The sequence below is a fragment of the Peromyscus maniculatus genome, chromosome 14 (genome assembly GCF_049852395.1).
Source record: "Peromyscus maniculatus bairdii isolate BWxNUB_F1_BW_parent chromosome 14, HU_Pman_BW_mat_3.1, whole genome shotgun sequence".
NCBI lineage: Eukaryota > Metazoa > Chordata > Mammalia > Rodentia > Cricetidae > Peromyscus > Peromyscus maniculatus.
The window spans coordinates 71231841-71248254 of record NC_134865.1 but is presented as its reverse complement, the minus strand read 5'-3'; the positions used below and the strand labels follow the sequence as shown (position 1 = coordinate 71248254).

Genomic DNA, 16414 nt, shown 5'->3' with positions numbered 1-16414 from the left:
TTTGAAGAAAGCAGCTCTGGGGCCACCAGCCTGGTGCTTGCCGTCAGAATGAGACGGCTCCTCTAGAATTGTGTTTAATATAGACAAAGAACTGTGGGTATGGCTTTAAAAAAAATAATCCCAGCACAGCAGGAGGAAGGAGACCTGGAATAGACACAAAGGAAGTGCCAAGATCACTTTGGTTCTCATTTCTACACGGATGCTTAAGAAGCTGACTTCACAGAAGTGGAGAGGAGTGCAGCAGTGGCTGGGGGCGGGGCTTAGGGAGGGCAGAGGGTGGCCAGATAACTGAGTCCTGGTGTGCCGCACTCAGTGGCCAGGGCTAGAAATAATCCCTTATACATTTATTTATCTAAGGCGGGCAGGCTTTATTGTGGCTCATAGTTTGAGGGTACAGTCTGTTATGGCTTGGCAGTGACTGTGGCTGTGGCAGCTGGACACTGTGTCCATAGTTCAGAGGCAGAGAGGGATGAAGGCTGGGCCACGGGAGGACCACATTCAAGGTGAGCCTTCCCTGTTCAGCGAAACCTTCTGGAAACATCCTCACAGTCATGCCCGGAGATTTGTCTTCTAAATAGTTCTAAATCTTGACAATCAAAACTGACCGTGTGTGTGTGTGTGTGTGTGTGTGTGTGTGTGTGTGTGTGTGTGTGTGTGTAATTTGAAGGGGAAAAATGGGGCAGGGGGTCAGAACTAACTGGGGAGAAGGGAGGGAGGAGAGAGGGTAATACAGAGGGAAGAAGAAATGACATTAAATGTATTTGAAAAAGCTATAGGGAAACCTTTTCTAAGCTACATATACTCTCCCCACACAAAGGATGCTCCCCAGGAGCCATGGACTATCTAACAAAACTCCAGTGCCAGGAAGGGGATATTTCCCTTTATGTTGTCGGTCAGAAGGGTCCACAATCACCCCTCCAAAACACACACACACACACACACACACACACACACACACACACACACACACACACACACACACTACAGGCTATTGCTACTGCCCTTGGCTACCTCCCAGAAATTAAAGCTCTATTGCTGACGACACTACACACCTCAGTGGCAGAACTTGAAGGAATCCTGTTGGTTCTGACCTGGAAGCCTCTCTCTCCTCGAGGACCAGCACTTAGAGTATCTGAAGGTGCAATGTGAGCTGCCAAGCGAATAGTGATCAACAGCCCTACCCAGCTGCAGATCCTGGGAACTTGTCACCCATTTTAAGAAGGGCTAAGTGACAGGAGTTGTAGAGACACGAAGAGACGCGTGTTTACAGAGATGGAAATGGTTTTTATTTTGACTTGATCACTGCACACTGTATTCCCCACAAATGTGTGCAACTTTAGGAAAATTGCTGTTAATAAGAGGAACCTACTGCATAGACTTAAAAAAATCAGCTAGGTTTGCCCAAATTCTGTTTCTCTTTCAAGATGAATATTAGGAGCTGGGTGTGATGGTGCATGTGTGTAACCCCAGGACTCTGGATGTGGAGGTGGGAAGATCAGGAGTCCAAGGCCAGCCTGGGCTACATAAAACTTCCCCTCAAAGAACAGACCTCCCTGCCTTCTCAAGCAGTTGGACCTCACTGGGGATAGGGAGCCCGTGACACACAAGGTCACAGAGAAACATAACTGAGGGAGAAAGAGAGGTATCACTTCGGGAGAACATTTTTTTTTTTTTTTGAAAGACAGCTATGATTTAGGTTCCTCACCTGTCAGGGATAAATGGCGTCGTCCCTGTGCTAAGGCAAAGGTCTAGTGGTAAAAATCAACCAGCAGGCTGAGGTGGAGGCTGTCTTCTCAAAGTTTTTCTCCCTTTCTAGGTCTCTGCCTTCTGGGTAACACCCTTGAATGTCAGCACCATGAGACCCGAGCCAAACGTGACCTGGGAAAGGCTTCCCATCCTTCCCACATTGACTGTGTTCCCTCACATCCCGTGAGTTGAGGGTTTCTCCACAGCGGGGACAAATGGAGACCACAGGGACCCTCTTGCAGATGGCTGCCTCCTACCCTGCTTTTGTCTTTGCTTCTAGCAAAATTCCAAGGATCTGCAGCCTTCAAAATTCTACCCCGAGCACTGGGAGACTTGAAAGACACTCGTAGGTTGTCTAGGTGACAAATCAACATTCCTTGAAATGTCATCTTTAATAATTTCTTACATTATGAGTAATGCTTTGAATCACTGGCACCCAGGGCAGCCAGGAAGACTGGGAATGTATTTCCAAACTCTCATGCTGTCTGCTCTGGGTGTGGGTGGTCTAGAAGCCACCAGTGTCTTCTACAGGGCAAAGTAACGCCTTGAGGCTCATGCAAAGGTCGTGTGTTCCTGGAACTCTGAAGGCCTTCCAGCTGCTCTTGATTCTGTCACAGCTTCTCAGGGGTGGCTGCTCACTATAGGCTTGATCCCAGTCCACAAAAGAAAAATTTGTATTAACTCTTGAAGAATAAATTTATATTATCTACCATAGGAGTTTCTAAATGAATTCCCAGGAGATTGTTAAGGTATGCATGGAATCCACCAGGCACACATGGGATAGTATGTTAGGTACCTGGAGAGCAAAGGCAGGCAAACGTTGAGAGAAGAACCCCATAGCTGGAGCACATTGTTTTATCTCTACTTCCGTACTAACAGTGACTCCCTAAGCACTTTCTATTCTCCTTTGCTTTAGGCTCTTGTCTCTAGAGTGGGTGTGCATGGGGACAGGGTAGTCTTTGAGACCAAAATACTTTCTCAGACCAGATTTTCCAAGCCACCCTCTGCACATCTATTTGGGGGGCTCCCCTGTCACCCCAAAGAGAAAAATTCCTAGTTTCCACTGGAAGCCTCCTACCAAGAGCACGTATATGAAAGAGAGCTCATGGTAATCTGTTGGAAACGGCTATTCAAGAGAAGGGAGCCCATGAGGATGGCCTCAAGATCACACCTTACTCCATGAATCTTTCAGAGTCTAAGCACTGGTGATGGAGGTAGCTGTCATGGCCAGCGCTGAGCATCATTAGAGCTGCTGATGGGCTTGACTGTTAAGAGATCGTTAAAAGTGTATGTGTCCTCCAGGGTGACTGCTGTTACAGGGACACATGTTGGCGGATGAAGCCTTTCTTTGCATCCTAACTATTCAACAGTCTAGGCAGCAGCTGCACAAAGAGAAGACATGGTTTACAGACCGAAGCTTGTGCCACCGGAGTGTCAGAGGTAGGGGACCGACACTGGCCTGGACAGATGTCACAGCGTTAACCGTGAATGCTGAAGAAGATCATACCGAGCAGCTGCAGTGAGGAGCGAATGACAGACCACAGCCGCTGCTGCTGACACCTGTTCCCGAATGCCCCCAGGAGCATGCCTTCCTCAAACACACACAGGCAGTACATGCTGCCTTTCTTCTATGCTGGCTCTAGGCTTCTCTGTACTGCCCTTGGGCTCTGTTTCTCTCTATGGACTGCAACAATGCGTCACGAAAGAGGAAAAAACAGCCTCACTGTAAAGGAAAAGAAAGTCTCACACTGTAAATGATTCATGTTGTATTTCAGTACGCATAAGAAGCTAGAATTCAGAGACTGTGAAATCCCTATAAAACATCTTTGCCTACATAGATCACCACTCAAAGTATACAACAGCACTATCTTCTTGGGCCACTGAGAACACCGGGTAGATATCTAGGACAATTCTGCATTCTAATAGACACAATACATCTTTAACTATGATTGCTCTGATTAGAAGTGGTGTTCAGCATGTTCAGCCTAATCATATCTATGTTTAATTCTGTGAAATTGTGTTTCAAAATTATGCCTTTCTTCTTTTGATTATTTTAATTCGAAGTGTCTTTTACAATGGAGCCTATTTCCTGGGCTGATGGTGCTATTCTGCAGGCAATAGAGACCTCAGGAGATGAGGCCTGGCTGGAAGAAGCCAGGCATTAGGAGCAGGGGGCATCTTGTCCCTGTTTCCTCTATGTCTCTTTCTATACCTGGTCCTCCCTGTAGTAAGAAGCCTCTGCCACATGTTCCCACCACAATGTTCTGCCTCACCATGGCCCTGGAGCCAGCTGGGCCAAGGACTACGGAGTGGACTGCCACCTCTGATATGGTTCACCAAAACTCAATCCTTCCTGCGGGCTGCTTTTCTCCGGTATCGGGCACAGTGATGGAGGGTTTGACTAATGCATGCAGCATCCTTTGGTTTATTACTGCTCTAACAGATGGCATAAGGTCCATGCCTTCAAGTAACAAAATTACTATCTTGTGCTCCTGGTGATGAGGAGTTCAAAATGGGTCACACTGAGCTACAATCTAGGTATTGGTAGGGTCTTAAAATCCCCCTGGAGGAATTCTGACATTTCCCTCAGCGTTTAGGAGGTTTTTCTTTTCTTTTTTCAAGACAGGGTTTCATTATGTAGTACTGGTTGTCCTGAAACTCACAGAGATCCTCCTGCCTCTACCCTCTGAGTATTGGGATTAAAGGCCTATACCAGCATGCCTGCCTCCCTGCCCCCTAGTATTTAATGGCTGGTTGCCTCTCTGTTCCTCTATCTTTAAGGCCAATTCCCTTCTGTCCAGTCTCATTTAGTCAGGCCCAAATATGTCAGGCATTATAGACTTATTGGTTTATAGACTGACATTTTTAGTCACTTTTCTAAAGTAGCCTGTAACATGTTTTCAGTAAGAGCCTCTACTTCAGATCCCTTTGCCCTAGAGCAGAGCTCCAAATGGCTGTCCCTGCCTCAGGTTTTTCATTCCATGTTGATCTCCTGTGGTTCTCAGAAAGCATCCTTTCAACCAAAGCCTCTAATAAACACCATAGCCTGGCGTCTTAGACACTCAGGAAAGGACTGGGTCCACGCTTTTCAACCTCGGTTCCTGTCACCGTCTCCCACGACTCTCCTCACCCCCACAGATCCACAAACTTCCTTCCTTTGTCCAAGATATCTTCCACTCTGCCCACTCCTTAGAAGCCGAGGCCTCCTCTCCTCTCCTCCTCCTCCTCCTCCGTAAGCCCGGTCTCTTTCAGAAGCTGTTGGCTGCTACTCCAGCCCCCAGATCCTTTCCAAACACTGAATCCTGACGATGTCAGGCAGGCGAGAAACATCTACTTTACTAAGAGAGGCGGCTGGTTCACACAGCTTAGACGATGCAGCTGCTTAAGACTCCTGGTCGGAGAATAACACTGTAGTTAGAGGACTAAAACATTCTAAGTCAAAATTTGGAGAAAGAATCTGCTGAGAGCAATGCACAAAATGCAAAGGAAGCCAGAGGATTAGCACATGAAGAACCTGAATCATGTGTGTTCTGACCACAATTAGTGCTATCCTGCCAATTATCAGTTCCCTAACAGTAAATACAGTGACTTCTGTCCCTTAACACCGAATGAGGGGGTCTATCACATAAGGTGTGTAAAGTCCCTAGCACATGGATGGTGCTTAATAAACATTTGCTCTTACAAACATCAATACTTCGCTGAGTTTATGGGCGGTGACTGTGACCCTTTCCTCTGGTGTGATTCAGTAAGTGACAGAATGCTCGGGAAGGCAGATCTTCCCAGGCTTCCTAGTCATACAGTTTTGGTATAGACAGGTCTAAACAGCATTCACCCGACTGTATCACCGATGCCACAACCATAGCAGGCGTCCCCAAGGCAGAAACACAACTCAAGTTCTAAGGCAGGACACACATGTAAGTCCCCTGTTGTTACTACAGCAGGTAAGAAGGTGCTGGAAACGTCAGGGAAGACTCAATCAGATCTGCACATGCTGAACAACCTTATGGATTAGCTGTAAAGAGGCTCTGCAGCAGCAAGCGGGCTTTGAAGGTATTATTGCCTGTGTGGTGTAGTAACAAAGAAATTCCACAGGAAAGGAAGAATGTGGACCACCTGATATTTCCAGACAGACAGGTAGAGCAGGGTGCTGCAAGGACCCCGCACTCAGTGTGGGCTTTTGCAAGTCTATGTTCTCACAAATGGCCAGGTGGATTCTCATCAATTTGTTTGATCCCCTGTCACAGGCAAACCACGATCACCTTGAAAAGTCTCTAATATACACAGTGAACTCCAAGCGGAGGCTCCGGCATTCCATGGCACCGTCCACACTTGTCTTTAAATGGAATCATCTAGCCTCGATCCCACAGACGCAATTATAAGGACTTCAGAAGCCATCATATCAGCACCAAGGATTCAAAATGAAAAGAATTATGGTCAAAATTCCTCCTAGCTGAGGATATAGCTCAGTGAGAGAGTGCTTGCCTAGTAAGCATGGGCCCTAGATCCAATCCAGTTAACCAACCAACCAACCAACCAACCAACCAACCAACCAAACTAAAAACAAAAGACCAAATTAATAAAACAAAAACCAAAACCAAAACCCACAACTGGGGCTGATGAGATGGCTCCGGGGGTCAGGGCACTTGCCAGGAAGCCTGACAACCTGAGTTTGATCCCGGGACCGACATGGGAGAAGGTGAAGACTCCCCAAATTATCTTCTGCCCCCCTCCCACATGTGTGTACACAAGTAAGTGTAATACAAAGACAACTTAACTGACCTCTCCAGACAAATGTCATGGCCTCCTTTAAAAAAACCGCTTTTCAAATTCTAGTCAGAACTGGTATTAAATCACCATATCAAAGAATTTTAACATGTACTGATTCACAACCTAGATAACCAAGCATTATTTAGTATTTTGTCCTCTGCTGAAATGGTCCTTGTTTTGGTGGACCTCTTGTGGTGGGAAATCTATGACTATGAGAAGCTATAAAGAACACATATGGATTTACCATCATCTGCTCACTGGTTAAGATGGGGGATGAAGGAAATTGCCCAGGCAAAGGTGACTGGAGAACTACAAAGCAGGACGTAGGAAAGACTGGGAAAGGTTTCAGTCCTCTAGAGAACTACAGACATTTTGTTAGGATGGGTCCTGGGAAATGAAATATTTTAATCATAAAGTTTCTTTTCTCTCTCTCTCTCTCCCTCTCTGAGAACTCTTTGTTCAAAGGAAACATTTCCCCAACAAAAAACTAGAGTCTCCCGGAGAGGCAGGACGTGCTTGAGCTCATCTTCTTCGTCTACTGTTGTGGCCTTGGGAAGGAGTTTTCAGAACTTACAGGGCTCCAAGGAACAGAGCAACAGCACAGACTGAGCCCGACCCTGGGTAGGACAGAAGGACCCAGGCAGAGGGAGCAGCAGGGACTCTCTCTCTTGGCCACTGATGGTAGGCTGTTTATTTAGCCAGGGAAGACAAAGAGGACCAATGTATGGCCATATAATGAGGCCTCACAGGCCTCACACCCTTTGATGGCCCTGAGTTTATGAAACCTGGTACCTAGGTGTCATTTCTTTGGGTCCCATAGTGGCACAGTCTGCTGGGACCTTTTCTTATACCTTTGGAGTTTTTACAATGAATAGCACCAAGAATTATTGCTCTGGAGGGAATACTAGGTTACTATTGATACCCATTGAGACAGCCTGAGGAATAGCCTTATTGGGGCCTATAACCAGCTCCCAGAGCCTGACAACATCTGTAACTGCCACAAAGGCATGCTTAACCTTAAGGGCGGCACGCTGCTTCCTTCCTGCTCTCAGTCTGTTACCACTCTGACCCTTCCGTCCTAGTCTGGCTGAATGACTTCCTCTCTTCCCACCTTCCACTGTCACGCATGGTCCCAGGCTTAGCAGTCTGTATCAGTGTCTCAGGAGGACTTCCTGCCTCCGTGTTCTAGTCTCTGTCGTCCATCCACAGATGGACATACTCCAGCAAAAGAGTATGATGTGGAGGAAACAAAAGACAGATCCAAGATCCAGTTCAACTATTTATAAGACGAGCAGCTTAAACGCTGTACCTGTTTCTACATTCACAGATAGGTGTGATATCACCTCGGCCATTTAGATCTCAGAAAGCTGACAGTGCTCTTTATCACAAATGGTGTGGCAGTTACAATAGAGCTGAACACTTGACACTCCCAGTGATACTAACGAAGCGCTGTGGATCACCTGGCTGGCTCCCCTGCTGCAAAGCCTCCGGTGATCCCAACTGGAAAGTTTAAAATCTCTCCTGCCTCCAAAACTGGTCCCATAACTTTCTGGCTGTTCTCCCACACCTCCCTACACAATGCTCTATGCCAGCTCATGGTTCTCTCCCCTCCTAACATGACCCAGGACCTTCAGGTTCATGATTTCCTCTACCTAACGCATCCTGAAGCCTCTCGCCAGTCACATTCAGGGTAACAAAAGACTCGAGACAATTTTAATTTACAGAGAGAAACAATCTATTTTGGCTCCTAGTTTTGGGGGTCTTAACTCACCTGCTGCTGCCTTTCAGGTTTTGTGTGTCCTGTCTCTCTGCTCCTTCATTCAACAAGTTGTCTACGGGGTATCTGTCTGTGCCAGGCTTTGCTGGGGTATGACGCCCAAAACTTCAGAGCTCTCGTAAAACACTGTGGCATGCTCACTCAATGTCCATTTTCTAGTCACATCCTGGCAGCTTACAAAATTTCTCGAGTATCGAAGTTCCCTGGCTTCTAACCATCCAGCCTGTTCCTACCAAACTCAGCCACATCATGCAAAAGCAAATGCCACCTACAGCCTGAGTCATCTGGCTGGTTCTCTTGTCCAACATCGTTTGTTAAGTGTCCAATGATTGTTCAGTCTTTTATCCATTTCTTCTGACATTTGCAAGCACACTTTTCAAACCTACTCAGGATATCATGCTGGGTGTGTGGGCCTTGGGATGGGATACTGATAGCTGCTCTGTGACTATCTGTGACTACTGATAGCTTCATCAGGTGGAGGGGGGTTAGGGCGTGTGCTTATGCTGTAGCATTTAGGGGCAACCATGGGGTACTGACTGACAGCAGCAGAGAGCATGGTTAGGGGAGAGGGTGATCACTCCCACAGGGAAAAAACGGCAGGCAGCTTCAGGAAGCACTCTTTTGTTCAGCAGAAAGGATTTGATAAGCAGTGTGATTTGGCTAAGTGCGTCCCAATCGTCTGGGTGCTAAAGATTTGGGAGGTGGGTTTTGCGGTCACTGGATGCAGGCCCTTGAGGGTGATTCTGGGGCTCTGGTCTCTCTTCTTCCTTGCTTTGCTTCCTGGATAGGAAGGAAGTGGCTTTGCTGCTGGAAGCACACACTATCCTAATGTGCTATTTCACTGCAGGCCCGAAGACCACACTGCCACCCGACTCACTTAGCAAAGGCCATAAGCTACAGCCATGGTGGAAACATTAGGGGGTGAGGAACCAGAGACAGAACCTAGGGCCGCACACACACAAGGCACTGAACTATATCCCCAGCCTTCTTTTCAGTTCTCCTTTTGAGAGGGTTCACTAAGTGGCCCAGATTGTCCTTGAACCTGTAATCTTCCCACTTCAGCCCCTTGAGTGGCTAGGATGACAGGCCTGTGTCTGGCTGGGCCAGAAATTAAAATCAAGCTAGGCAGGAAGCCAGGGTACACTGGGCAGTGGGCCTGGAGAGAGGTCCGTGAGGTCTGGCCCTGTGGCAGTAACTACAGGGAGGAGGGAAACTGGGCCACTGCAGCTTCACTGAGCAACGGGCTGAGCGGAGTCCGTGAGCTGTGCTCTTCCCGGGCTTCACTCAGCAGCGCTAGTCTCAAAGCAGAGGTCAACGGGATGACACTGACTAGATTCCAAGTTCCCCTTGCCTGTCTTATCTGTTGTCCATATGCAAAACTTAGGCAGAAAAATTTTACAATGGACTATTGGGGCCTGAATTTCAGGTCTCCCCACCTTACACACTGGGTCATTTGGCTCACACTATTTAAGTTCTCTATGCTTTTTTTTTTTTCCCACAGACCTAGAATGAGGATAAGACTGGGACCCAGCTCCTGAGAGGTTTAGAGTTAGTATAAAAAAAGGGGGTGGGGCTTATCCAGCATATAGTAAACACTATACCATATATTTGGGTTTTCTCTGGAGGCCAGTCCTCGGAGGGAGACTACACAGAGCATCTCATCCCAAGCCACAGGTACACCTCATGACTACGCGTGTCAGCACACCAAGGGCTTCCGGGCCTAGGGGAGGATCTCAAACATTTTCCCACCAGGGCCAATGTTTCTGGAGGCTGGCTCACATGGACACAAACAAAGAAATGCTGTCTTTGCTCTGCTTGTACCAGAATGCAAGAAAGCGAAGGGGGCCAGTGGCCTCAGATCATCTCTAAAGTACAAAAGAAGTCATCTGCAGACTGTAGGGGAGGGCTGATAACATTATCTGTAACAAAGCACACAAGGCTCACCCAAGAACCCTGGTTATCGTGGGGGCGCCAGGCAACCAAGTCTATTCAGTAACATCTACAAGAATTCTTTTGTGTGATCCGATTTGATTTCCTCCAAAATCACAGACAAAGGAAAGGGGAAAAAAACCCCACTGCTTCACACTCTAAGGAGCAGACAGCAGGGAAGGAGAATTCCAGAGTGATACAGCAACGCAGAGGAGGAGAACGTCTTTTATGTTTCTCCAAAAAGCCAACAGCGATTTTGTCGTCAAGCACTTGTCTCGCTTTCTCTGAGTGGCAGCACCAACATTTCTGCTCATCTCTATCAAACCCTGCCTGTCAGTTGCTAGGCAACCGTAACAGTGCTCCGGCTACTGTTAGTAACCACCTCATTTCTTGCCTCCCACAATGCATAGCTCCCATAATTGTTCCCATCGGGTTTGCCAGCCACGTCTAGGCCCAATCTTCTTAGCTAAGGTTTCTTCCTAAAGCTCTGCTTCTTGCTTCCTTGATGCTGCAGTAAAAATTTGACGACTGTATTTGTCGTCATGCACTGGTGATTTCCGTAACCACAGGATGCTCATCAAACACGGGATGATTTCATGGCAGGATCAAAACAGATGGAAAGAAAAAACCTTATTAAAACCATAAAGAACTTGCCATAGATGCAAACAACAACCAGGCAAGGGAGGAAGGAGCCACCAGTGCCAGACTAGCCAGACTGCCAGCTCTAAGTGTCTGAAGTACAGGCATCTGGTTGGAGGTACTTGGTTTTGTTCGTTTTTTAGAGTCAGGGTTCCCCTGTATAGTCCTGTGCTGGAACTCGCTATGTAGACCAGGCTGGACTCAATTCCAAGATCTGGCTGCCTCTGCCTCCCAAGTGCTGGGACTAAAGGTGTTCAGGATGTACTCATCTTCAAGTTGGATAATTCTCATCAATCATCAAATTAGCCTCAAATTGAGTTCTTTTTTAGAAACTGTAATCTACAGAAAAGACTTAAAAAACAAACAAAACAAAAAACAAACAAACAAAACCCAAGGATTTATTTGTGTGTGTGAGCACTCGAGCATGCATATTCATGTGTATGCTATGCATGTGCTAGAAACCCATGGGAGGCCAGAGGAAGGTGTTGGATCCCCTGGAACTGGAGTTCCTGGTAACTGTGAGCCACCTGAGAGGTGCTGGGAACCAAACTCTGGTACTCTACAAGAGCAGCAAGCACTCTTTACCACTGATCTATCTCTGCAGCCCCCCCAGATGAGTCCGTCAGCCATGAACTGTATGTTAATGGGTTATAGATGCAAATCAGATAAAGGTTTTAGACATTGATTTCATGAATCAAAAGAGGCCTAACTGACTAATGTTAAACGCATTATATGGCTCAATGGGCAACACTCTCATATATTTTCTATCATTAGTCTCAGAACATTCCATTAAATCAGATAAAAAGCCCACATTCTAAATGTTATTTTCCAAAATTTAAATGGCAAAGCTAGCAAATGATAATCCAAGTTGGGACTTAGGTCTTTGGATCTTGGTTCGGGTTATTTCTTCAAATAATATGGTTGGCTAACATCACATTCTGAGGGGTACTAGGCTTGGACAGGATCTTGGGGCTGTTGAAGCTACTAAACACCTGAGCCAACTAACGGTAACAGTTTCAGATTGAAGAATATAGTAGCTAGGGTGCAGGAAGAGGAACGCAGGGCACTCTACCTTTTATTTCCCCCTCCTTTTTTTTTTTTTAACTGTGTATGTATATTACCAACTTTAAAAAGTCTTTCAAGGGTTCTGATTCAAATCGTGAAACACTGAACAATGACATCTCAGTAAACATAGACATCGCGTACGGGAGTGGCCCACGGTAACACACTAGACCCCTACTGTCTAGTGCTAGCACAGTCATGACTAAATTGATAGTGATGCTGGCGTAAATGAACCCAATACACTGCCAGCCATGTCAAGTTCCTAGTACACACAGTGATATATATACTGTACACAGTAACTGACAGCAGTAACAAGTTACATGTCACTGGTATATGTATTTACTATACATTTTACCCATGGAGTATACTGCTCATAAGAGAGAGTGAGTGAGTGTGTGTGTGTGTGTGTGTGTGTGTGTGTGTGTGTGAGAGAGAGAGAGAGAGAGAGAGAGAGAGAGAGAGAGAGAGAGAGAGAGAGAGAGAGAGAACGAACGCTATGTGAAGTGACATCGAGGGACCATGCTAAACCCGGCACAGTGGTACATGTCTTTACTCCTAGCTTTTCAAAAGGCTGAGATGAGAACTCTGCATATTCAAGTCCAGCCGGGACAACTTAGTGAGGCCCTAACTCAAACTAAAATACATTTTTAAAGAAGGAGCTGGAGGGATGGATGGACGGCTGAGCAGTAAGGAGCACTGGCTGCTTCCAGAGAAGCCGGTTGGAGCTAGCACCCACTGGCAACTCACAACCCTCTGATGCCAGTTTCAGGAAATCTGATGCCCCCATCTGGCCTGCAGAGGTACTGCATGCATGTGGTACACAAACTTACATTCAGGCAAATATCCATATACACAAAGTAATATTTTTTAGAGGAGGGAAGGGAATGTATAGCTTGATTCTAAAACCCTTTGTTTTATAGAAAACAAAATCCTCAAGACTAGGAAGCCAATGTCCTCACTTACAGGTGGCTGGGAAATAACATGTAAATAGATCTGGGCAGTAAATACAACAGCAAAGCACACCTCTAAGGCGACAGATACACTTTTGTAGATTAGAAACTCAGATCTTTTGAGATCCTGCTGCTAATCCTTTATAAGGCTATCATTTTTATCAATTCTACACACTTTAATGAATACTTTGAGTAAATACCAATAGTGCTCTGTTGAGAAACACACTATTTTTCATAAGCTCAAGTTAAGCACATTAAAACCCTTTCTTATTCTAAAGCCCAGGATAAACTGCTTTTTTTCAAAACAGAAAAGTTTTAGTTTTAATTGTGAGTGTGGTGGGGTTAGGTGGAGGGGGGGGGGGTTATGTGCATTTGAGTGCAGGTGCCCCCAGAGTCCAGAAGAGGGCGTCTGATTCTCTGGAGCTGGAGATGCAGGTGGTTGTGAAGTACCCAACATGGGTGCTGAGATCCAAACTTGGGTCTTCTGCCAAGGGCAGTACATGCTGTTAGCCACTGAGTCATCTCTCCAGCCCGGAATAAACCTTCTAAAAGCACTTCTGGATTCCAGCCAATTCAAAGGATAAAATCCACTGATGTGGAACTCTTTCCCACAGGCCTGTGCTGTGGAACAATCATTGTACACTGTAAATATGTATCATTCTCATTGATTAAAAAAGAGCTGGCTCCCCTATAGCTGGGCAGGAGGAGGTTGGGTGGGAGAGCCAGACTAGGAGGACGCTGGGAAGGAGAAGGGCGGTATCTGAGGAGCTGCCGGCCAGACTCGGAAGAAGCAACATGACAAGCACACAGATGAGGTAAACAAGTCTCAGGGCAGCACACAGATGGATAGAGATGAGCTAATTGAAGTTATAAGAGCTAGCTAAAAGCAAGCCTAAGTTATTGGCTGAGCATTTATAATTAATAGCAAGTCTCTGTGTGGTTATTTGGGAATTGGCTGGTGGGACAGCAAGCTCTGCCTACAGGACTATAACTAATAAAGCTTCAGGAACTCCAGGAGATTTCCCTGGCAATTTTGCTTCCAACACAGAAAAAAGCTGGCCACAAGCTATTCTCCGACCTCTCTCTTTTCCTTGACTCAGCAGCACTCACTGCTGCCTCGCAGACACAACAAGGCCTTCCCTGACCTCCCATTTAAGAAGCAGCACCTATCTAGGTCCACACCACCCTATACACAGTGGTCCAGAATATGGGTGATGGAGCCCCACTGCTTGGCCTTCCATGTACCTTGCTTAGCTTTGTGCTTACTGACTGACTGTAAGGACTACACACTAACTTAAATTTACAAGCAACTTAAGCCAACTTGCAAGAAAAGCCTTTTCTTGATTTATTTAATCTGACAGCAAAACTTGATCTTCCTACTCACTGAGTAGCAAAAGCTGAAGGGACTCTGGCCAGCTTGAGCGGGGTGAGCATGGCTCTGGCAGACCTTGCCCTTCTCCCCCATTCCCTATGCCTTTATAAAAATCATGAGATCACATTCCTGAAGCTGGCCACCAGGGTCTATTTCCTTATTTGGTCACTTCTTCCTCATGAGGCTGACTACCGAAGTCCAGCAATCAAAAGCCCCCTTTGGTTCAACCTAATTAACATGCTCAATTAAAATTACACTTCATCTTAACATGGGGTTTCCCCCTTCACCTTTATAAACCACCATCTGCCTATGTGCCATGTGTCTCCTCTCTATCCAGAGGCCGTCCTTTGTCCCTCTGGGACAAATAACCCTCCCCCCTTTCCCTTCTGCCCCATCCCCCATCTCCTTTACCACCACATCCTAGTCCATTCTAACACAGACCTCCCCTTTTCCGCCTCTTAAAAAATTATACCTACAAGGTCATTTGCTGCTGTTTTCTGAGTCAGAAAGCAGCCACTTTAACTTTTCTTCCCCACTTAATAAAGGATCTCTCTGTGAAAACGGGTGTTTGGGTGGGATTTGTGCCTGATCCTGGGTCTGGGGAGGAGCCCCCACTGTTTGGGAGTCTCCTTCAAATGCTGTCACTTCCAAAACAATTGCCATGGGATATTGGGCCAGATACCATCAGGGAAGTTAATAGACTGCACATGAATTATGTGATCTTCCTGAACTTCATCTGGTCCTGAAGACTTCAAATGAAGGTCAGTGCATATAAATTACCATTCTATTTTATTTGTCTATATTGTACTCATCCCCATTTGACTGTGTGAATAAACTTGTTTGATTTTTATGTAACTCCCACCATCAGAAACAGGCCGATGGCTGTTTATTACTTCGCTCCTAGCACTTAGCAGAGTGCTTCGTATTTAGTAAGTGCTCCATATAGCAACAGATACAGTGAATAACTGGCTAAGAATGATGTCCAGAATGAATGGATAATTAGTCCTTTTAATGTCGAAGGAGGATTATTACACATGGCCAATGCTCTTCAACCTTTACTAAGATGGCTTAGTCGGCAACGGGACATATTAAAAACCTCCCCTCTGGTTTGTTTGAGACAGGCTCTTGCCTCAGTGTCCAGGCTGGCCTTGAGCTCATGGTGACCCTAGAGGACTGGAATTACAAGTATCTGTCACTGTGCCTGGCAGTGAGAAGTCCTGTTGATGTGTATTTCCTGGATATTCCTCAGCACCAGGCAGTAGTCTGCTCTGCTCTCTCCCAGAAAAGTCACAAGGCCTTATGGTATCAGCGATGAGCATGAGAGAGGACTAAGAAACCAAACCAAAGCCTCACCAAAAATAACACAATAAAACCTCAGACCTCGGTGGAGAATAGACAATCCCACTTGAAGGTCTCACTACAGTAAGTATGCAACTAGGTTTATTTCTATGTGTGCTTGGGATGGGACCCAAGACCTCACAAATGCTACACAGGACTTTACCAGTGAGCGAGGCCTGCAATCAAATCTATCATCCCCCTGTAGCCACCATCTCATTTCTACAGTGTCTATAGTGATGTCAACAATGAACTCTACCTTCCAGCCATATTCCTGCCTCAGGGGTCATCCCTGAAGCTCCTTTCCCAATCTCTGCACCAAGTCTAGGTAGATCTTTCGTCATAACCACCTCAACTCCACCTTCCTTAATTAACCTTGATAAGAAACCTGTACCAAGATTCTCCTGCATGTCAGGCTCCCTACCAGGTGCCAGGCTGTGCTGAACAAGACGGATACAGGCTTGGTGTCAGAGCCTACGGGGAAACCAGTAACCACATAAACAGCTATACAGACAGGAAAGGCACGTTGATGATGTGCAAGTCCAGGAGACTGCAGAATCCAACCAGCTGAGGAGGCCATGTTTAAGCCAAGCGCTGGATGAACGCAAGTTTAGGCTCTACTAGGGAAGAAGAAAATACCTGCGCAGCATAGCCAGGGAAGCATCAAAGGACCAAACAATACACGTGCCATGAGCGGCTTCATCAACCTCTCCCATTTAACTGTAAAGTGTTCCTCTGTTCCCACAGCACCACGCGGGTAATGGGTATTCTCAGAGTGGCTGGTGGAGCTGCCTCAACTCCTCAGCTTTCTGTCGAGGAGGGGCCCAGGCCATCTCA

At 46.4% G+C, this 16414-nt stretch overlaps 1 protein-coding gene across 2 annotated transcripts in view; it reads right to left on the bottom strand.

The window, feature by feature from the left end:
• The window catches only part of Tdp1 (tyrosyl-DNA phosphodiesterase 1), a 79959-nt gene that overhangs the window by 22169 nt on the left and 41376 nt on the right, over nucleotides 1–16414 (bottom strand). The window lies entirely within an intron of this gene.